This window comes from Dermacentor variabilis, chromosome 11 (genome assembly GCF_050947875.1).
Source record: "Dermacentor variabilis isolate Ectoservices chromosome 11, ASM5094787v1, whole genome shotgun sequence".
NCBI lineage: Eukaryota > Metazoa > Arthropoda > Arachnida > Ixodida > Ixodidae > Dermacentor > Dermacentor variabilis.
The window spans coordinates 55,369,693-55,389,396 of record NC_134578.1 but is presented as its reverse complement, the minus strand read 5'-3'; the positions used below and the strand labels follow the sequence as shown (position 1 = coordinate 55,389,396).

Below are 19,704 nucleotides of genomic sequence, written 5' to 3'. Positions count from 1 at the left end.
ACACATTTATCAAACACTCTCTTTTCAACAGAAACCTTCTCGTCACTCTTCTCGAGCTGCTATAATTCGTGGTATCGCAGATTCCCTTTCGCGGCTGCTGTTGGCCAATAACTAACATCAATCAATTAGGAAGGGTGTTTGAATCAGGGCGCTTCTTCCTACTGTTACCGTGTACGTCTATTGGCGCAGTCGAAACAAGCAGAAGTAAAACGCAGTAAAATCTGCGTTCCCACATTCGATAGAAATAGGGTACTTTCGGATGGACGACTATCGCACGTATACTATCCCCGACTGTCGTCTGCTGCAATGCTCACCTGCGCCCTCCAGCCCGCATTGGAATGAAACTTTGGCTACACTGCTTATTGGTGTCCTAGTTGTCGGGTACCGCTGATTTCTATAAGTTTCGAAAACTCGAATAGTCTCAAACCGGGCGAAATGTAAGCTCAGACCACACGTACGTTTGCCAGCGGGGTCACTTACCTCTGGCAGCTCTTGACCGCTCCCGGAAACGAAGTCCGCCTTGGCGGACTTCTTTTCGTATTGAGCAATCGCACAAAATGCGCACTTCGAATACTGCTACGATCCATCGGTCAAGCCGGTGCAGAACAGAGCTGATCCGCACCAAATAGCGCGGCCAGACTGTAGCCCGCCAGCTCGAGCACGCACGCACTCCAGCTCCATCGCACATAGTTAGCCACTCCAGTTGGCTGTAGCTACGGCATTGGTATCCGTGGGCGACGAGACTCAAAGGCCCGAGCACCAACACCTCACGAACAGGTCGTCTGCTTCCCGAGCTGCTCCCCCTCGAGATGTCTCGCCATCGTGCTCGAGGCTCATTAAGAATGCTTTCGACGCGAGTCCGGAGTGCGCTATCCAACGTTTAGCCGATGTGCGTGCTGCCAACGTACTGGAACGACCGAGCGAACACGAAGACCGAGGTTGTTCGACGCTAGGAAGTTGTGTGCGCGGAGATGAAGTGCGACAGGTGAGGTGCTAGTGCTACTCACGTGGCTCTGTGCGACAATAGCCGCGCGTAGCTGTCTAATACACTGTATATCTCAGCAAAGGGATGAGAAGGCACCGTGAAGTCAACCGCAAGCCGAGGGATAGCGCCTTAGTTTTTACGCGTCGTGAGCGACAGAACCGGAAACAGTGGCGTCTACGACGTGAACATCTAAAATCGAATTTGAACTGCGCACCTCGGTGACGCCCGGTAGGCGGAGCGTTGTGGCCACCACCCCATTTCGCCGTATACCCTTCGCAATGCGAAGCATTGATGAAGGACCAGGAGCAACGCGAACGGGCGTGAACACAGGCGATCTATGATTGTCAATAAGCCCGGCTTCTGCTGAACGCACTGACGTAAATTTTCCTGCAATACATTTCTGAAATCGATGGAATGCAGTTCGGTATGTCTTTATTCTACCTTACGAGCGTAAAAAGCCTCAGCGAAGTGTTTAATTTCAAGAGTATATATATATTGTTACGATGAAGGGAAGGAAGAAGTTGAATTAGACTAGACGAAAACGAAGTCTGGCAGTTGCCTGAACGTCATATACCTCAGTTGCAAATGTACAGGCGCCGACAAAAGTGGTATACTCCACGCAGATTGCTACTGCAGCGGCGTTGCTCGGAATTTTGGCGAGCTGAAGTGCGAAACATTGACACGAGTCAAGCGACATGTTTGCAGATAATAAAGGGCACCCATTGGCTGTCTTGATCCCAGATGCTGCCTGTAGATGGGGTTGCGATGCAGTTTGCCGTTGCTCCGGCTCCCGCTGCGTGGAGTATACCACTTTTGTCGGCGCCTGTACATCATTTTACACTCCTGGGCCTGCTGTCTTTCTACACATATATATATATAATGAGGGAAAAGAGTACGACGTACCTTGAATAAGCACAGTATACTTGACTGACATTGCGGTTGGTGGACCAGCCTGTGACAAAGGCTGGTCTACCAGCTGAAACGTCAGTCAAATATACTGTGCTTATTCCCCCGCCCCTACGTAATTCGTACTCTTTTTCTTCATGTCACTACTGGGGCCAGCGTGATTTCCTCAGACATATATATATATATATATATATATATATATATATATATGTAGAATGGACAGGCATCGAGAGAGAAAGCTTAAAAATGCAGGAACGGGCCTGCAAATCCAGCTATGGGGCAGTTCGGGTAATACTGAATATCTTGCAACTTCTGTCGTATTATACTCTTCTAAAAAATTCATAGTACTAGTTGCAAACTATACGTACGTTACAAGCTGGTTGTCAGAAAGATTACTAACGTGTGAGCAACTGCCGTTATTAAAAGTTGCATTGGCAAGAGTTATCAACTAGGAGAGATACTAGCCGCTACTGACTGTGTTCTTGAATCGGCTCCCAAACCTAGTGGCTGTTATGAGGCATCTCAGTTTTCATTGTCGAAAGTTCACTCGTGGCTCCCTTGTGTATAAGGGGAACTTTCATGTCGCAATTACATCGCTTCTATTTGAAAACATATCCAGGTGAAACGAATAAGGCCTGCGTTAACACGTTTATTGTTTCGTCATTAGAGCAATTATTAGAGCAGTAATTTGTTGCGCATGATATCATACAAGGAGCATTAGGCTGCGGATGACGGACAATATACAGTGTACCCCGACTATGCTACACCAAGATTTAAATATATGCAAATGCCACGTAGCTAGACAGAACCAAAGTTATGTTGTTTGCCGTCGTCTTGAGATACCCAAAGTATTTTTTGCATTCCGCTTAAATAATTAAATAGTCTTAATTAACAATCAACTTCTCAAATATTGTATTGAGATGACAGACGTACATGAGAAAATTGTAGAGCAACATGAAAAACTCCCGATACAGCTTTCTGTTGCTCAACACGTGCTACATTAAAGTGTTTTTTCCGAGCGTGAAAGAAGCCCGTAAATGCACGCAAAGTGCCTCGGGCGGCCGGTCGCGCAGCAAGTTTGCGTGAGAGCAACGAACAAGCAGGGTTCGAGCTGACTTGTCGGCGGGCGATTTGACTAACAACAAAGCGTTCCTGTCTGCAAACTGGTCAAGTGCCCGCTACCCAAAGTGAGACGCGTATACCTTCTGCTTTACATACGCCTACCGCACACCCCAAATTTTTCTGCTGCGCTCCCCTCCCTGTCTGCCTCTCTCCTTCCGTCCCCAGAAGATGACGACATCACGCGCAGGCGCTCCCCAGCGACTCCCCTTTGTAAGCCCCCAGGCGACCCCACGTGACGTGAAGTGGGGAAAGGGTGGGGGGAGGGGAAGCCTGACTTCCTCTCTTTTCCCAACGGGATGTCATCCCCAAAGTATACCCGCGCAGGATGCTTTAGAGAAGCCCGTTCAAAGGAGCCGCCGGGTCTGCGCCTCCCCCCCCTCCCCCCCACTCACTCGATATTGGCCCGTGAGCATTCTGTAAGCCAACGTCCTCCGTAATGGTAGGAACCTCCGCTGTACACGTGGCATGCGACGATGGGGGAAGTGACTCGGCGACTGACGTCATCCGCCCAGAAGCCGTTTGGTGCAGGCCACGAGGCGAACCGGCTTTTGATTACTCGATGAATTATGTGAGGCAGGAGGCCTTAGACAGATACGGAGTGTTGTGTTTCCGTTCGAGGGAAAGTAGGGGCTGCCACTGGACCGGGGAGGTAGGTGAAGGGCTTGGCAGGTGTAGGTACGGCGGTGCAGAAGGCTTAGGTGAGCTGTAGTGGGAGGCAAGGTGCGCAGCTCTAAGGGCACGTGATGCTTGAAAAAAGAAAGCTATAAACAAATACGAACAAAACAAAAAAAGAAACAATTTCTTACCTCTGAAAAGAGGAGGAAGTGCGAAAGTTCGTAGAGAAAATAAAGGAAATAGCGATAGCGAGTGCTTTCAGGGAATAGAAAAGGCTTGAGAACGTCAAGTGCACTTGGACAAGGGGCATGTGGGCCATTACCGTGAAAGAAAGCCTCGAGAAGAAGAACGAACGAAAAGTACAAGGAAAGGTTAAAAGAGGCATACGTTTCTCGGTAAACTGGGAGCCGAGGAGTGAACAAACACACACACACACACAAAAAGAAAGGGGGAATGGGGCTCCTGAATGGCGTCATCTTGATGGGTGGCCAGATTCAATATACGCAACACGGCGCGAAGCAGCCGAACGAAACGATCCGAAACCGCGGCGTGAATAGGGGAGCGAACGAGGACGCGAGAGATAAGGATGGAAAGGGAAGAAGGGGAAAAGAAAATTGCGTTCGGTCCGGGGTGGTTTAGAGCGGTCGCGTGCCCCCCTTGTACACCAGCTCGCGGCAATTTTATTTTGCGTTTGGTTCTTTCCTAGCGGCTTTGTCTTTGCGTGTGGTGTCACTGTGTAAGCGGGAGGCACTTTCTGCGAGGGACGCAGAGAGAAAGACAAATATAAACAGCAACAAAAAGAAACGTTGGAATTAGTCCCTTCTCCCCAAAAAAGGGAGGCCCTATGTGAGATAGCATCGGGGCTTGGAACCGGAAACACCCTTTCCAGTCCGAGTCGAGGGTCCGGACAAAACAAGTACAGCGCAGCAGCGGTTCACTAAGGAAGCAGCACCGTTTTTTGGGGTGTTGCTGTTTTGTTCAAGTTCGAGATCGAGCTGCGATCTGCGCTTCCACTTTACTTGCGCGTTAATTTTGCCGCCTGAAGTCAAACGGCGCTGGGCGTCATGGAAGCAGCCGCAGGGCAGTGTGTTCCGAGCACGATAAATGTCTGCGCCCGATAGCTGTGCGGCAAAACAGCAACCGAAACGCTTTTAGAGCCTTCCAATACAGCGGCATTCTCTATTCGTTTCAATACTGGGATGTAGGAGAAGAAACACTTTGAAGGAGACTTCTTTCGGGTAAGTTGGTGAAGTCTGCTGAAAATTATTTTCGGGCGCAAGGTGAGGCACAAAAGAAGGAGACACATACGCAAAAAACCTTCTTTGCAGATGAAACAAAGTGTTTCTACCTTATTGGCAACTTCCGCTGGAAGCCGCCAATAATATATGTCTGCTTATTAGTTAAGTAATTAGCAGTGATTATCCATCGGCTAATTATAACATTATTACTCGTTGTGACCACGGTTCATTACGAGGCTTACGGAGCACACTTGAAAGAACTACTTTCAATTGTTTCCAACGCTCTACGTTTCGCGTTAAGTTCTTCCCCCCGCATTTAAACAAAAGCTTGTGTGAAGAGCAGGCGGCAAACCACCATGGCTTTTGAAAATTCGGACATATGGGCTGCTGAGCACGAGGTCGCGCGGTCGAACCCCTGCCACTGCGGCTTCATTTAGATGGAGGCAAAATGTGAAGACACCCGTGTAGATAGATTTAGGTGCGCGTTAAAGAACTGCAGGTGGTCAAAATTCCTTCACCACGGCGTGCCTCACAATCAGGAAGTGGTTCTGGCACGTAAAACCTCATAATTTAAGAAAATTTGGACATTCTTTTAAGCACGGTAAAAAGAGCTTTACTTATGGTATTCAGCTGGCGTTCAGCTGAAAGTTATGATTTTCAAATGTTCTCTGCAAACAATGTATTGACACTTCGACCACAAATTAGTCATATAAAATTCTGAATAAATCATTATTAATTTATTGTTAGCTTTTATTTTGTGTTCTTGTGTTTTTTTTTCTTAAGTATTCTGTAAGATACAATGTTTACTACATTGTACTACTATGCTGGCAGTTTGCACATAATATACTCGAGTTTCGTTTTAGGAGATCCCTTGGATAGTTTGATAACTGATGGCCGCTTAATCAGCTTCATTATTCATTATCTCTTAATTACTTCATTAACAGGAGCACATAAATACTGAACGCTTCACCGGGGAGTTATTAGCAACACACAGTTTGTTCCATCCGCACGCACAGACGTCTTCTCTTTTTCTTCGTCATTCTTCAACTTCCCGCGTGCAAGCGGGACGTGAGGCATATAAAGTATTGAATCTAAATACGTCGCAGACTAAAAAGGATGCATCTTCATGCTTGACTAAAACCTTTTCGTGATTCGGTTACAAGGCAGCCCGGCATCGATTCGTAAAGCGTCATTCAGCGTGACAGTACGGAACTCGACCCCAGCGACAATGTTGCCTCGAGCCCGATGCCCGCGCCAAGACACTGCAGAAATAAAGAAATAAACCACCAATAAAAAAAATAAGGGAAGGCAGAAAACTGCCGAACTACCGAACAGCGAGACATATGCAATGCACTCGCGAACGGAAACAGCAAACCTGTAGCCACTCACGCATCGCCTGCGATGTCAGAACACGTATCGCAGATTCTGCAAAAGCACCAAAGTGAACGGCTTGAAGAAAGAAAAAAAAGTAGAGTACAAGAACGTGAAACTGACTAATGAACAATTTCCTAACAACAGAGAGAGAGAGAGAGAGAGAGAGAGAGAGAGAGGGAGGGAGAGAAGTTCTGTCGACTACTATAAAACAGAGATAAAAGAATAAAAGAAAGAAGGAGAATGAGAGGGAGAGCGAGTGAAGACGCGTGATGCACTTCGAAATAAGCAAGCCCCTTTTCGGGATGGAGAAACGCCATACAGCTCAGTCGCGCTTTACGCAGGAATGCCAAAGAGGTTTACGCTTTGACTTTTCAGAGCCTGTTCGTGCGAGGGCAACAAATCGCGATAGTGTCAACAATAAAGAAGAAAATAGGAGAGGGTAATGCTGCGAAGCGAGTGAGCCCTCGCAACGCGTCAGCGTATCGCGTTCGTGTATGCAAATTTACGCCACTGTGCTTCGTCTACCTCTCGTTCGTTCTCGTTTTTTTGTGTGTGTGCGTATGTGTGTGTGTTGCTTTCATCTTCTTTTTTCATTCAACTTTCGTTGGCGCTTCGAGGCTGAAGCAAAGTGGCACATCTCAGGCCTCCTCGTTTACGGGCGGAAATGAGCTGACTTTACACTACGGATTTGCCGCTATACGGCCTCCGTAGGTCTTGCCGCTCTTGCGTCGCGCGTAGCTAGGACCCGGTCGAAAGCTTGCAAGTATGTGGGTCGTGCGTGAATCCGGCTTTCGACTATCCAATGGCACTAGCGTACGCAGCGGAAGTTTTACACCCTTGATGTTAAGGGTGTTAACTTTGGGGACTAAGCAAACTCCACTTAAGTGTGTAAAAACGTTTACTGCACGTAAATTAAACATTTTAACACCCTCAACGGTGCTTTGGTGTGCCCAGTAAATGACATCCTCACTCAAAGTGAAGATGTTTACACCCTTAGCGGTACTTTGGTCTCTCCAATAAACAGCCTTACCGAACGTAACAATTTTTACACCTTAACCGGTGCTCTGGTTTGTGTGACGGCTAGCACCTTTATCCAATGTAAAATAATTTTACACCATTACCACTGGGTTGGTCTGGCCAATAATGTACACCGTTGCACAATGTAAAGACTTTATCAGGTCTTTTGGTCTGTTTAATGGCTAGCACCCTTACTCACCTTAAAAAGAATCTACGTCCCAAACGACGCATTGCTCCGTCCGATAGCTAACATCCTTACTCTAAACAACTTCACACCCCTAACACGATGCCTTGGTCTCGTGCGTCGCATGCTACACGACGTGTCACGTGCACGATTCAGGTGCCAGTAGTCTTGAAGGGCTACTTGGCTTTGGCAGGAGGTAAGCATGCGTGCGATTGATCTAATACGATAACAGGAAGGCGATCGTGGCCTAATGTTTACAGCATCTGGCAGTCGCGCTTGGCCGACCGAGGTTCGATCGGACACGCAACTCCTTTATTATCTGTCTCTGAGCTAATCAGAAAGACAGCAACATTAGCACCCAGCTGTGCCAACAAAGTCGCTGAGGTTTCTCAACCAAAGGTCCGCTTTAATGCGGCCCCGTGGTGGCTCTTACGACGGAAAATACGGCACATTGTCTTCTTCTTTCTGCTTTTCTCTATGCTTTTTTTTTCATTTCGCTTTCAACCGGGCGCCCTAACGAGAGACGTGTGCTAATAGAGCAAACTCAACGTTTACAGGGACAGTACGCGATGGCTTCGCGCGCAGATGTGTCACGATGATGATACAGCGTGGCTTCTTCTTATTTTCATCCGACTAGCAGTATAATGAGGATAATGAGGATAAGCTCGGGGGTGAGCCAAACAAGGCACGCTTGCCAGAGTGCGCGGCTCATCGCTGAGGAAAGAAAATTTTCGCCAAGGAAGCGAACTTTACGCTAACGTTCAGTGTTTTTGCAGGCTCCTCCTTCATTATTCCACTTACCATTCCGGGGAATGTTAATGAGCCACCCGAGACCGGAGGATGACGAAAGAAATAAAACATCGCGACGTTCATAACGCGAATACCTCGAGCGCATGAACAAAAAAAATGCATGCACAGCTGCTGCTCCATTTCATGTGATTGAAACGTGGAAGGTAACAAAGAAGCTTGGGAAAAAGACAGGGGCCGCGAGAACGGCGATGGAACGAAATTATAGGGCTAAGGTAAGATGCAGAAAGACGGCAGTGTGCAGTGGATAACGAACTGATGTATAGCTGATATTCTAGTTGAGATTAACGAGAGAGAAGTGATGAACGCCAGGTCACGACCGGGCGTACCATGGTCGTGTAATGCATGTGCACATTACATGACATCTGCGCTAGCTATAGCTAGCGCAGGCAATCGGTTGCTTGTCATAACAACAGAACGACTGCGGAAGAAAGGGATGCACATTCCAGGACGACAGAGCGTTCGGTGGTGTTATCGCTGGTGAGATTAGAAATTTGTAGGCATAGGATATCGTCGGCTGTCGCCGGACAGCGGTAATCTGAGATTCGCCGGGAGAGAGCTTCGTCCAGTAGGTAGCACCAAATATGCTGGTGGTGATGATGGTTTCACTCATAAAACATTAATTTTGGGTAATTTGTTTATTTCGCAAGTATAGGCTCAGCAGCGTGCAAGAAAATGCGAACAAAGTGGGCACACGTGATAAAGCACGGGCGCACGCTTCCATATATATTAGAAAACTCAAAGCAGGCGTAATATGAACGTGAATGTCCCACACAAATGTCGCAAAATACCGCACGAGCAACCTAATAACTTTTCGGGACAGATAATGTTTTATCACCCGTAAGTGCATGTGAGATATAGTATGGCATCCACTTGGCCTTATAAGCGCGATCTACGAAAAAAAGAAAGAAAACGCAATACGAGTCCCTCTCTGAGAAACTCGCCTAGTGTTTTCTTCGCTGCCTTTCCCTCTAACGAACCATCCCACACCTTGCGGGTATCCGCAGAAATGATTTGCCACAACGAAAAAGCGCAAACACCGTTCCACATCAGGGCAAATTAGAACAAGTTTCCGAAATGTGCGCTGAATTTGCACAATTTCTTTTTTTTTTCAATGTTGGTTACGGTTAATTTTTTTAAAAAGAAGAATGGCAATGCCTCCGGGGATAGACACCAGTTCCGACTTCTCAGAAGGCTAAGAAGACTTCTCAGAAGGCGACTTCTCAGAAGGCTAAGAAGTGTCGCGTTCAATGCGACAGTTCTGATCATATCATCGAAGGTGAGCAGCATCGCGCCTGACCGTGGCTGGAGGACTCGAGGACAACGGAACATAAATCCACATTTAGTGGACCCCTCCCCCCATACTCCCCCACTGGGATACCCGGGAACAAACGGACGCACGAGCTTGTCACCAGGAACTCCATTGACAAACGTCGGTATGCTGCACCATGACGGACGACCGTGACAATGAAGTTCACTGAAACTGTTGAATGCGAGATTCTGCGCTTAGGAAACACGTACTCCGGCATTGTTGACCAAGCCAGAAATGGTAAAACTATTGGTATAGCATAAGTGTGCGATGAAAGACATATGTTTATGATTATGAGGGCGTTTCGCAAATGGTGGGGTGCATTTGATTGTATACTTTTTTTTGTGTGTGTGGCCAGACGTCAGACTTACACCATATGGCTTGGGCTTGTAAAAAAAATAGCAGTCATCATAATCAACATATTTCGAGTGCACTGCAGGACGAAGGCCTCTCCCCACGATCTCCAATTACCCCTGTGCTGCGCCAACCAATTCCAACTTACGCCTGCGAATTTCTGAATTTCATCACCCCCGCCTAGTGTTTTGCCGTCCTCGGCTGCGTTTCCCTTCTCTTGGCACCCTTTCTGTAACCCTAACGGTCCACCATGTAACCTACTCATTACGTGACCTGCCCAGTTCCCATTCTTTCTCCTAATGTCGATTAAGAACATCGGCTATGCCGGTTAGCTCTCTGACCCACACCGCTCTCTTCCTGTCTCTTAACGTTACGCCTATAGCATTGCCATAATAAATCGGCCAGCGTGGGAGCGCTGGGAAGCGGCCCTGTGCAGCTGAGATCTCGAGCAAGAACGAGCCCTCATCGAAAAAGCGCGGCTTTTGCCAACGGTGTCCACTAGGGACCACGCCAGTCTTCCCATAACCCAAGCTCTTGTTTTAATAAAGATTTTATCTTCATCATCACTGTATACCTTACGTTTAAATGAATTGGTCGTTTTATATATATATATATATATATATATATATATATATATATATATATATATATTGGTGCTTTCGCGTATTAACGATGTTCCCAATGTAATATTGCGTACTTATTTATTCTTAATCAACTAATGACGCATGACTGTAGTTGGATGTATGCTTGAATTGTGTTGTATTATGTATAGAGTACTTATTTAATTGGCTTCTCTTTTTTTATCAGAAATGCTTATTCTGCCGCTTGCTTGAGGCGAACGCCTTAGTTAAGAAACTTCTGCCCCACTTTTACCTTGAGTGGCAGATAAACCTTTGAGTTATCCAGCGGAAAAAAAAACGCAACATCCCATGAAGCAGATATGAACGCAGCACGGCAGTTTATACTCCAGTCCTGAAAATGTAATTAATGACACTACTGTGCAAACGTATAGGCATTGAACAATATTAATGATCCAGGCGCTACGAAACGACATAATGTTCGTTTAACACGAAGACTACGACGGCGTGTCAATTAATTTTAAAAAATTGGCTCGCCATCCCCGCCTTCGGAAAGTGCATCTTGAGCCCGCCTGTTGAAAAGCATCACAACAGCTGTTCACGGGTGTTTGTATGTGTGTGCGTGAGGGGAGGGGGTTGCAATGCTATATTCCTTTAATGCAATCGTACTATAGTGGTAATTTAGAGTAATGGTAGTAGTGGTTATATTGGCAGTAGGCCGCCGCTGGATATATTGCCGTTTCTGTTCCCTTTGCCGCTCCTCGTATTCACACTGCTCGTCGGCAGTCCTTACTATTCGTTGCCACACATAGCGCACCAACAACAACAATGAAGTCAGTTGTTAGGCTGGTTCTATTATATACGAGAGGCTAGTGACGTCATTCCCCACGTCGGAAGCTTGCGCAACAGTAATCGTTACCGGGAATCGTATGCAGGCAGAGCTGCGTGCTTGGCATTGTTATCAGGAGCGCCTTATCATCAATGACGCGGTTCAGATACTTGCTTTGTGCTTGTTTTTTACTGAAACTAATGCTGTGCTGTATGTTGTATGCGTGATACCAAATAATGTACGCACTTCTCGCTTTAATGGCTGAAGGTTTTTTTTTTCCTCTCTCGTTCTTTTCTCTTTTTATTCATTTATTTAATCGTGAGGACGCGCTGCGGAAGATACCGACCAACTAGTGGCTAACAGCTTCACTGTAAAAATTTGCAGAAAGGGTATAAGCACAATTACCTATTAACGCCCTAGCGTTAAGGACCCCGCGTCGCAGAAAACCGGGTGTCGGTGTCGGCGTCGGCGTACCCTGCCACGAAAATCATCTCGAAACCCCGCATCCCGGTCCACGCAAGCCATCCGCGTGGATCTAATTGAATTTCTCAAAGTAAACTGCGTCAGAAAATTTGTAAGCTACACACAACCTACAGAAATGATAGCGTCGGATTGTAATTTGAATATACGAGAAAACATAATTCTGTTACGCAAAAAGTCAAACCCAAAAATCCCTTTTAACGCGACAGCGTATTGCAGATGCCGTTTGAGGTCTTAGTAGGAGCGGCGCGGTCCGCTCGGTTGCTTGCACCACCATAAAATAAAAATAAAAAGAACCAAGAAGCTCATCTTCGAGCACAGCATTCGATGCCAGCGTTTCCCGGTAAACAATACTGTTACATAAGCTGCTATTGCCGGGAAGCGTGAGAAGCACTAAGGGATCTTTGAATGATATCGCTTTCCACTCTTCTAAAGGCGAAGCTTAAGCGTCCTCCAAACGTTTTTAGCAAATCACTATTAATCGTGTGTCTTCTGCCTAATTTTGTTGCTATACATTTATGGCAATATTATTCTTGATTGTTTATCACGTTTGCGGTGAATAACCAAGCGATAGTAAACGACGCCAAGTCAGGGTCAACACACAAGCCAGGACGAATGCAGTTCCATGCCTACAAACATGGCCGATATGGCGGAGCGCGGTGAAGGTGCCAAAACGCTGTCACTAAGTGAGTCAAACGTACAGTAGCCTTGTGCTGCAAACACGCAAAAGAGCACTCAAAGGGTAAGCGTCACATGTTTCAGTGTTTTCTTTTTATTGTTGCATTTCGTTTGGAGAGCGTATTAGCTTCTCTGACTTCTGAAGCACTTCTGTACGAGGTCCCTGGTAATCATCGTTTTAGAAAAGTCGCATTCTTTTACCGACACCAAAGGGCAACTGAAGCGAAGTTCGTAAGCGTGCAAAAGGCCGTTACAAATAGCGAGGGTTTAGCAGTTTCCCTAGAAAAAACCACTTTCACAGTACGAGCGAATGCCTCACCAAATGTCGCAAATATAGATGTTCGCCGGAAACCCCGTCAACAGGACGGTGTCTCTATAGTAGCCTGTATGATGTTTCGGGACTGTTAAAGCGAATAACGAATAAAGGAGAGAGAAACTGGTCCCACCTACGTCGGTGAAGCATCGTTAATCAAATTACTGTATAGGCAAGGGCGCGCGCAATAAAAGAAAAGATAATCTGACAGAAATACCCTGAAGAATGATTGCAAAAGCTAAATGATAGCTTCCGGGTAGTTCTCTTAAGATACGCGGCTGGGGGATGCTTATCGATTAGCTATTGATTAGCTCTGTTGGTTGCGGCTATTGGGCGCGCGGTTGATTCGACGTCGCATTGACCCCGGAATCAGCCAGCGTTGAAAGAGCACGTCGTACGCTTGAGATGACGCACATCACGCCACCGTTATCAGCATCGGCCGGCGACAATTCTCGCACTGGTAGCAACGTGTTTCGGCCGACTCTCACTTCAGCTACCACGCTGCCTGCCCATATCGAAACTAGGGTGTTTATAGGGGCCCTTGACTGACTGAATAAACTTTATTGAAACCAGCAAGAGGTGGTGGCTGGGCCTAGGCCTCCCACGTGGGGACGTCGAGGTGTTGCCTCTTCGCCGCCTCGCAGGCCTGCTGGGTCGCCCAGAGTTGGTCGTCAAGGTTGGGGCTACGCAGGGCAGCGTGCCATCTCGACGAAAGGGTCGTGGGGTTAGTGTCGGGGTATTGGTGTGTACAGTCCCAAAGCATGTGATAGGGGCCCTTCAGAGAAGAATTTAGCAGAGCGAACTCCAGTTCAGGTGTACGTAATGCGAAGCACTACGTGTAGATGTCACTACGTAGGCGCTGTTGTTTGTTGTAGTGATACGTACCATGTGACCCTAGTTGGCGTCAAAGAGGTTCACTGAAGAGTGACACCTACCTATTGGCACATATGGAGTCGCACGTGCGCACTACGCTGCAAAATAATTTACACCCTTAAAGGTGAGTAAGGGTGCAAATCGGTCTATAACCCAAACCCTTAGACATTTTTTGGATATAAGGTTGCAAGTGATAGACCAATTTAGAGCGTTATTCAATTTTAAAGGTGGCAATTATTTCACAGTGGTATCTCCGGGACAGGCCTGCATTTCTCGACAGCGGTATCTTTTAGATCGTCCCACGATAACGGTAACACCTTATGTAAAACTCCGGTAAACTCGACAATTCAAAATTATTTCAGGGGTGTATATTCACTAACCTTCTACGATACTAAAAAGCCACCATTACCAAAAAAAAAAAAACAAGGCTTGGTAAGCCGAAAAAGATGCAAGAAAGGAAAGACGGGCGTCGAATCTGCCTTGAAGTTTGCGCATCAGCTCTCTTTGACGTCATGAATATCTCCGGCCTCTGCTCGAGCCTAGTTAACTTTTTAACAGTAAAGATTTATTCTTTCTCAAATATGGAGTGCATTCTGAAAGAGCAAAGGGTTGAGCTTTACGAATATCAAGAACGTGTACTAAGCCCCAACTGCCGAAACACAAAAAATAGAAAATCAGGAATTCGCAAGGTCACACTTACGTATACCAGAACTGAAGCTTCGGTGTGAAACTTAAAAGCAAAATGGTGCATTGCTCGTAATTCTTTTTTTTTTCTAGTAATCAATCTGCTACTGCAAAGTCAACGAAAATGACGCTTTGAAAAATCTCATTACCACTAATACCATTACCATTACTAATCGCAACTGAGCGAAAAACCGGCGAAAAAGAAAATAGCATCACTCTTTTTTTTTTTGCGAACCGGAACTGAAATGGTATGTTACAACTTACTTCGCACGGGAACGAAACCAAAAAGAAGAAAATTTTATATGCGGATCCCGCGCACCATGGCAATCGATGTAAGCGAAGCTTACTGTGCTGTTTGCGTTGATTGACAATAATTGGCGGTGATGCTTACGGCGAGTCTTCAAGTACATCAGCGTTTATCGCAATACTAGAGCAGTGAGGTGATGCTAAACATTACTTGCGTTCACCACTCCCGTTAGTTTATACATAGTGCACAGAACACACCGCGAGACATGTTTGCTTAAAGCATTACTGCGCGCCATTGCTCTCAGCCTGCGCGAAAGTTAGCACTGTCTATCATTGCCTCACACGGCGCAACGCGTCGTGGCGGAAGTGTGACTTCACAGTGCTCAGCCGTTTGCTCAATATGCCTCACATGCTCTCAGTGAAAATTAATGTACCAACGGACTATATATTGAAATACACGGGAAAAACGATAAAGCGATAGTGAGGAGGAAATCGCGTTCTTCCTGACTCGGCACGAGACAGAGAACACGTCAGAACTTTTTTTATTATTAAATTAGCGCACTTTGCATGCCATTATGAGGCACGTGGCTATGAGGAACTGCCGTTCTACGTTTAAACTAACTTTTTGAGGTTTCAAGCGCCAGAAACCCCGGTATGATTATGAAGCACGCCATAGTGGGGGGACTCCGGATTAATTTTAACCCCCTCAGAGTTTTAACGCGCAGCTAAGTCTGGTACATGAGCGTTCTCGCATTTCGCCCCCGTCCAAATTGCGGCTGTCGCGATCGGAATCGAACCCGGGACCTCGAGCAACACACCAGCCAAAGCTACCGCGAGGGGTGCAGAAGTGTTGATTTGACTGGCGGCCGCTTACGCAGTGTCGTCTAGGCGCTGCGGTGCTTTAATGCGACTTTGCGTCTGCAGGCCCTACGTCAGTGGTTCGTTTGACAAATTTGCACATTTTTTTTTAAATAGTAGAAACGTGTCGCACGTAGCGTACCTTGAATTTAAATTTATCCCGTTTGTCCGCAAACTATTCCCGTGTATAGCAGTAGCTTTTCTTTGCCTTCTGTCGTCGATTTTCCCTCTGCCACGGCCACCCCTCCCCCCACCAAATTTTTGTGAGCTGCCACGAGCGAACAGTGGCGAGGCTGTTATTCGCTCGTTCCGCCACGGCCGTCCATTCTGCCGGTTCTACCCATTCTCTCCCACCTCTCCCTATCCCCTCTCTACCATTCTATCTACCTCCTCTCTGGACTGTCGGGCGGTAGTACAAAGGTAAGCGCTGCAGTTTTTGCAATGATTTTCTAGGAGGAGGGGTGCACGGATAATTACAGCAGTCGAAGGCATTGAAGCAACACGATAGAAAAGTTAAAACGAGTTTCTCACGTCAGCTTTTCTTTGTACCGCACTCCTTTCATGTACATACACGCTCTGGACAATACACCCGACGCGGCGTTCCAGACGGCGACATTAGCAGCAGGAGCAGTGGAAAAGTCCAAGGAAGCGGCAAGGAAAACTTCGCTTTATAAAAATTATACCGTTTTCTGCACGTATATATCTTCTATTGGAATCTCCATCTGAGCTGCCTGAATTTGTAGGTATACTGCGCGGACACTCCTCTAAATACATGCAAGCCTACTGTCCTTCCAGAGCAGCGCCAGCTCCGTTATTGCGGTTTTCAACGTTGCCGTCGGTAGGCAGGCGCCGTTGGCGATGCGCTCGGCAGCATTTAAGAATTTGCCGCGATCAAACTGTTCCAAGGCGGCAGGAGACCTATACGATAGCTGAATAAAAAAAGCGCTTCATTGCTAAGCGGTCGCTTTTAATGCCAGTATGCAAGTCGAGCTGCCCGGTGGCAGAAATTCAACCCGCGAAACATATGCGATCGAGCTCATTATTATGGAGCGGCCAAAAGACCAAAAATCATATCTCCTTCTTTAAGACGTTCGTATCAGCCGCGTTTAGCTGCATTTATTAACATAGACGATCGCAGTAGTGATTACTTATCAAGCACGCTCAATTAGGCAGTAGCAAATATTGTAATGATAAAAGAAACGTGATACTCGCGGTTTGAGGTGCACTTGAAGTAGTAAGAAGAGAGAGCCCGAGATCAAAGTAAAGACAGCGAGACTACCCAGATCATATATCCGGTTGGTTACCCTGTACTGGGAAAAGGGTAAAAAGGGTTATGAAAGATAACAGAAACGAAAAGAAGAATGAATGACCGACAAGAATCTCATATGCTCCTCCATAATGCTTTACCGCAATACAGTCGTGCAACGCACCGAAGGAATACAAAGTGTATTGCTGTGAAGGAAAGTCAGAACTTGCGCTTAATACAGAGAGTAAACAACGTCTCATCGTTTAGAATAATTTGGAGCCACCTCTGCAGGGTACCCAAATGGACACCAACACTGGAACCCGGACTGTTCCTTGGGTTGAGGGCACAGCCGCTCTCGCTGATTACAGCCGCGTTTACAGCCACTCGCGCCAGTGTCGAATAATGTTGATTGATTTCTGTGAATGGGCGATTGTCCAGCTAACTGGAAAGGGGGAGGGGGTATTTTGTAACTGTCCACCTTGTACACGGACACGTCCATTTTGTCTGCTGTTCCGGTGCTGATTAGCTGGGCGCGAAGGAAACAGGCGCCCACAGCCAGTTTCCTTCACGCTGTATAAGCTCCAGCCACTGAGCGGCTGCCGAAATGAACAGTTCACTAGGTGGACACTTACAGAATTTTAGTCTTTGGTTGTTATGCCTTATTAAAGGCTCGCAAACATTTTCTCCCTGAAATACTACGTCTCCTTTATTTCAGTATTTTTCATTGCCATTGAAAATACTGTATAGAATCACGGGATTTCACGTATACGCCGCCCCGTGCGTTGATCCTTAATTCTGAATTCAGAACGGCGCGGTCAGAATAATTGCACCAGCTACTAAGGACGCGCCCTCTGCACAGCTTTTCATGCAGTTAAGCCTAATCTAACTGATCTAAGCTCGGGACTATACTACAGCTATACTAATACACACAATACCAACCACGAACAATGTAGATCTCTCATCATTATCTATCCCCCCTACAAGGACTACTAAGTATAACAGGCTGGGCATAGCAAGTTAAACTTGCCGAACACGCAAACTATATATATGGTCAACATGCCCGGCTATTTTTCGGCATAAAAAGCTGGAATGAAATATCCAGCTTTATTAGAAAACTTGAAAATACCGATCCATCATTAGAACATTAATTTAAATCATGTATATGAGCATACCCAGTTTTTTGCTTTTGCGTTGGCGTGGCATCCACAACTAGCCACATCGACTGAGGATCCAGATGATATTTCAACCACACTGTATCCAGAATAAAGATTTCTTCTTGTGCAATACCCCTCCACGCCCCTTTTCGCTGGCCTGGTGTGGAGGAGAGACCTTATCGTTGCTGCTTAAGGTGAGAGCGCTCGCCACTACAGGTGCGTAATGGTTTCACAGCATCTCCAACAGTCATGGAGAGAGCCGTAGGCAAATCACGACAGGAAACGAGTACGTGCGTTGTGAATATTGCGCCCAGCCAGCACGCACCCATGCGCCATCGTCGCCAGGTCTTGACGCCCTGCGCCGCAGGGAAGCTGCTTGTGCCTCTACAGCCACGACTTTCGTTTAACCATAGAATCGCGGAACGGCGTGAAAGGTGACGGTGTATCGGCAGATCGGAAGAGCTGTTCTTTGAAAGCAATAGGCTGCTGACCTTCGCCGTACGCATACACGCTATAGGACGACAAATTCCGAGAAGACTTATGCCGACGACTCTGCAAAACGTGTAGCGTCAGGTTAAAATAGTGCGTCGAATATATAAGATTTTTTCTATTATTTGATGTGCTGAGACCACAACGCAAAGGGCCAATCGAGGATAACTAACAATCTGCAGGATTACAAAGAAGCACGTCCGTTCCTGCAACACCTTGTGTTCCCAGAAGGAATAGTTATAGCAGACAAAGAAGCTTCACGTCTTGTTATCCCTTGCTTAAAAGAGACTGATTTGATGGACACGTGGTGAAATACCGCAGTTATATTGGAGGAGATACTCGGGCGCATCCATTGCCGGCCATGATCGCCAGGCTAAGCTAGCCCGTTGCTACAACCCACCACTATACTAATTTTTTCGCCAGCCTATATAAGTGAATTTAGTGTCAGCGACAGCGGTTCACTGTTTCACTAACGTGAAGTTCAATTTACCGTGAGGTTGGCAAAATTCAATCATTTACAGCGAAATAAAAATAAGAAGTAAATAAGGGCACAGATTCAGCCACTCCAGGGCTTCAGACGTTGTTTACAAGCGTTTACAATTACTGAGCCTCTAGTAAGTAGCATGACGGCAGTGCCGCCTCACCTTGGTGGAGTCACACTGTGACTTGTCTGTAACTGTTGCAGACATGCGGATGCCCCTTTCTTTGGTCAGCGACTAGCCACTACGGACCGATGCGCTGCAAAGCTCACTAACTATCATATGTCACTAATGACTCCCATACTTAGTGCACTTCTGCAATTGCGTGACAGTCGTAAAATTCGCTGCACGGTCTGAAATTGACTTAGAACCTGTTCTTCCGCTACTCGGTTTCTCTCTCTCTCTTTCGATCAGTGTGTGTGTGTGTGAGTGTGCGTGCGTGCGTGCGTGTGTGTGTGTGTGTGTGTGTGTGTGCGTGCGTGTGTTTGTGCGTGCGTGTGTGTGTGTGTGCGTGTGTGTGCGTGTGTGTGTGTGTGCGTGTGTGTGCGTGTGTGTGCGCGTGTGCGTGTGCGTGTGTGTGCGCGTGTGTGTGTGCGTGTGTGTGTGCGTGTGTGTGCGTGTGTGTGCGTGTGTGTGTGCGTGTGCGTGTGCGTGTGCGTGTGCGCGTGTGCGTGTGCGTGTGCGTGTGCGTGTGCGTGTGTGTGTGTGTGTGTGTGTGTGTGTGTGTGTGTGTGTGTGTGTGTGTGTGTCGCCTTAACGCTACTTGTTTCGAAATTTCGAAAAATGAAACTTTAAGAAGAGTTTGCAACACCCTCCTCATCAGAGCGCATATTCAGCTGTCCTGTTTCAGTAGACGCGTCAATATTAAGGTTAAAAATGACACGAA

At 46.8% G+C, this 19,704-nt stretch overlaps 1 protein-coding gene across 3 annotated transcripts in view; it reads right to left on the bottom strand.

Moving 5' to 3' along the window:
- The window catches only part of inaE (inactivation no afterpotential E), a 196,392-nt gene that overhangs the window by 99,827 nt on the left and 76,861 nt on the right, over positions 1–19,704 (bottom strand). The window lies entirely within an intron of this gene.